A 4,687-nucleotide genomic window follows, 5' to 3' on the forward strand; every position below is an offset into this window, starting at 1 on the left:
ATAGTTGATGTTATTGACTCAGCCGTTCGACTCTCAAAGTAGGTGGTAATGATCTCATACGGTATGACACACGATCTTCTAATTCATATAACAGAATAAGGTATGCCTCTCCTATAACGTCTATAAATTTGTATTCCATGAACGCTAAGCAAGACACGCGCTACAAGGAGTGATGTTCTCGGACGGTAAGGTATTCGGTAGAAAAATGACTTTATAGAAATTGGTAATATTCTACGACGGATTGACTCTCTACTTCAATATTCATACCGGGAGTTGAGGTGTCACTTGCCAATACTGCTCAGGGGATTTAACCCTGGGATTCCTGGTTTAACAATCTGAATCTCAGGATTGGTGATGCTATTGATTTGGCCGTTCGACTCTCACGGAAGGTGATAAAGCTCTCGAACCGTTTGGCCCTCGACCTTATAATTCATGCATCAAATTAAGGTGCTCGTTACTAAAGCGTATACTAGTTCGTACCACTGATCACGTTGTTAGACTCCCGATACAGCTGGTCAATTGTTCGGAAGTGTAAGGCATTCTGTAAGAAGTTCGACCCTACACGAATGGATAATGATCTGCAACGGCTCGACGGCCTGCTTTAATATTCAAACTGTGAATTCAGGTGTCAACTGCCAATACTATTCAGTGCATTTACTCCCAGAATATCGTGTTTTACTCTCGAGTCACGGGATAGGTAGAGCTATTGACTTGTCCGTTCGAATCTCAATGAAGGTTGAATCGTTCTCGATTGGTTTGACCCTTGATCTTCCAATTCATACATGAATTTAAGCAGCCCGTCGTTGAAAATGAGTACGAGTTTCATTCTCTGAACACGAACTTATACACGCGATGAAGCTGTTGAGGTTTGCGGATGTTAAGGCCTTTGAAAAACGTTTGACATTGTAAACATTGGTAATGGTCGCAAATGGAATGACGCATTACTGTAATATTGAATCCGTGAACTAAGCTGTGTCTTGCCAATACCATTCTGCGTAAATACTCGCGGCACAGCTGCTTGACTCTCGGTATCATAGGATAGGTGACGCAATGGACTTACTTGTGCGACCTCAAGAAAGGTGGTAACATTCTCGAATCGTTTGACACTCGACCTTCTAATTCATAGATTAAACTAACGAGCCCGTCACTGAAATGTTTACTACTTGGTTTCTATGAACAGGAAGTTAAGCCGACGATAGTACGGGTTAAATTCTCGGCTGGAGTGGCAGCCGTTGGAGAGTATTACATTATACCAATTAGTAGCGTTCTCAAACGGTTTCTCGCATTGTTTTAATACTCAAACCGCGAATTAAGGAGCCATCTACTAATAATGTTCCGCTGATTTATTCCCGGTGTACCTAGTTATCTCTCGGACTCACAGGATAGGTCATATGCGCTATTTCGCAAAGAACGTTGTAACATCCCGGTAAGGTTCTCCTCTCGATCTTCTTATATATACATGAAATTAAGGTCCCCGTCAATAAAATGTATAATAATTTGCTTCTATGAACACGAAGATATTCCGTCTATACAGCGGGCTAACGCCCCGGGAGGTGAGGCCTTCGGTAAAGAGATTGAATCTATACAAATACGTAACAGTCTTCCACGGTTTGACTCTCTAATTTACCATCCAAACCGTGACTGAAGGTGTCTATTGGCAATACTATTGAGCGGATTTACTCCATGAATACCTGGTTTGACTCTTATGATCACCTGATAGCTGAAGCTGCTGACGTAGCCCTTCGCGTCTCACAGAAGGTGGTATCGTCCTCGAACTGTTCGAACCTCGACCTTCTAAGTCATACCTGAAATTTAGGTGCCCCCACTATAATTTACACTATCTTTATTCTATATCCTCGAGTTCACACCTTCGATACGGCGCGTTTGCATCTCGGTCGGTAAGGCTTTCTGTGAAACGCTTGACTTTGTAGTAACTTGTAACGAACTCACACGCGGTGACACTCTATTTCATCATTCAAACAATGCAGTAAGGACTCTGTTGCCAATAATGATCAGCGGATTTATTCTCGGAATACCTGGTTGTACTCACGGAATGACAGGTATAGGTGGAGCTATTGACTTACATGTTCGACTCTCAAACGGGGGTGGTAACGATCTCGCACGGTTTGAACCACGATCTTCTAATTAATACATGAGGTTAAGGTACTCGTCACAGAAACGAATACTAATTTCTTTCACTGATCGCGATGTTATACGCTAGATATGGCGGGTAAGCTTCTCCGATCGTGGGGCAGTCGGTAAAATGTTTGACTCTATACCAATAGTTAACGTCCTACAACGGTTTGACGTTCCGCTTTAATATTCTAAACATGAATTATGGTGTCAATTTCCAATAATCTTCAGCGGATTTACTCCCGGAATAGCAGGCTTGACTCTCGGCAACACTACTATTGATGAAGCTGTTGACTCAGCCGTTCGACATTATAAGTAGCGCCTAACGATCTCGAACGATTTGACGCTCAATCTTCGAATTCATACCTGAACGATAGGTGGACGTCAGTAAAATGTACACTGGTTCGTAACACTGAGCACGGTGATTCATTCCCGTACAGAGGGTTAGTTTTTTGGAAGGTAAGGCATTGCGTAAGAAGATTGATCCGAAACCCAGAGGTATTGTTCTACAAAGGCTTGACGGCCTACTTCAATGTTCGAACCGTAAATTGTGGTGTCTATTGCCAATAATCGTCAGGGAGCTATCTCTCGGTTTTCCCAGGCTGACTCTCTGAACCACGGGATAGGTGTAGCTATTGACTTAGGCGTTCGCCTCTAACAGAAGATGGTAACGTTCGTGAACGGTTAGACGCTCGATCTTTTCATACATGCATGAAAATAAGGCGCCCGTCACTAAAATGTATACAAATTTCTATCTCTGAAATCGAAGTTATACTCTCGATATAATGCGATAAACCTTGGAGGGTAAGGGATACAGTTAAACATTGGAATTTATTCCAACTGGTAACGTTCTCAAACGGGTTGGCTCTGTGCTTTCATATTTAAACCGTGAAATATGGTATCTAATGCCAATATTCTTCAGCGGATTTACTCCCGTTATACATGGTTCGATTCTCCTTATCACAAGGTACATAACGCTATGGACGTAACCATTCCACTCCCAAAGAAGATAGTATCTTTCTCTAAAATCTTGACCCTCGATCTTCTATTTCATACATGAAATTAAGGTGCCCGACACTACGAAATATAATAATTTGCTTCTCTGAACACGAGGTCGTTCACTCGATACAACGCGTTAGCTTCTCGACAGCTAAGGCCTTCTTTAAAGAGTTCTTTCACGGCATGACTCTCTACATTATTATTCCTTCTGCGAAATAGGGTATATAGTACAATACTGTGTAGCAGATTTACTCCCGGAATACCGTGTTTGGCTCTCTGAATCACTGGATTGGTGAAGCTATTGACTCAACCGTCCTATTCCCAAGATGCTGGTAATGGTCTCGATTGGTTTGACCCTCGGTATATTAATTCATACATGAATTTAAGGTGGCATCACTAAAATGTATACTAATGTGTTTCTCTAAACACGAAGTTATCCTCTCCATACGGCGGGTTAGCCTCTCAGACGATAAGCCCAACGGAAAAGTGTTTGACTTTTTACCTATCGGCAATGCTCTCAATCGGTTTAGTGCTTTACTTTTTTATTCAAACCGTGAATTAAGGTATCTACTGGCAATACTGTTCAGCGGACTCCCTCGAGTATTATCTGGTTTGATTCTCCGAATCACTGAATAGATGAAGGTATAGACTTAGCCATTCATTTCTCAGATAACGTGTCAATGCTCTCGAACGGTGTTACTATCGACCTTCTAATTCATACATGAAGCTAACGCGCCCGTCACTGAAATGAATACTAATTTCTTCCTCGGAACACGAAGTTATACTCTCGATACCGCTGGTTAGCTAACGGAATGTAAAGTATTCGGTAAAAGGAATGACTTCATACAAATTGGTAATGTTCTGGAATGGTTTCACTGACTACGTTAATATTCATGCCGTGAATTATGGTGTCATTTGCTAATGCTCTTCGGCGGATTTCCTCCCGGATTGCCTGAAATAACTCTCAGAATCACTGGATAGGCGAAGCTATTGACTCAGGCGTTCGACCCAGAAGGAAAGTGGAAACGTACTCGAATAGATTGACATTCGATCGTCTAATTCATTCACGAATTTAAGGTGACCGTCACCAAAATGTAAATTAATTTGATCCTCTGCACACGATATTATACTCCCGACACAGCGGGCTATTATCAGGAAGGGTAAGGGCTTCGGTAAATGTTTGACTCTATACGAATAGGTACAGTTCTCCAATGGTGTGACGCGGTATTTTAATATTCAATCCTCGAATTAAGGTATCTATTGCCACAAGATAAAAAGCGCATTTACACCAGGAATATATCGTTTGACCTTCTGAATCACAGGACAGATGAAGCTATTGACTTATCTGTTCCTCTTTCACAGAATGTAGGAACGTCTTCGAACTGTTTGACCATCGATGTTGCGATTTATCCACAAACATTTGGCGTTCGTCCGCTAACAGTTCTGGGAAATTGTTAATTGTTAGGGTTTCTGAAGGTATGGTATTCGTTAAAAGAGATGGCCTTACCTTCGGGGCAGCTATCCCGCCGCATAAAGAGTATAACTTCATGTTCAG

This window comes from Lasioglossum baleicum, unplaced genomic scaffold (assembly GCF_051020765.1).
Source record: "Lasioglossum baleicum unplaced genomic scaffold, iyLasBale1 scaffold0108, whole genome shotgun sequence".
Taxonomy (NCBI): Eukaryota; Metazoa; Arthropoda; class Insecta; order Hymenoptera; family Halictidae; genus Lasioglossum; species Lasioglossum baleicum.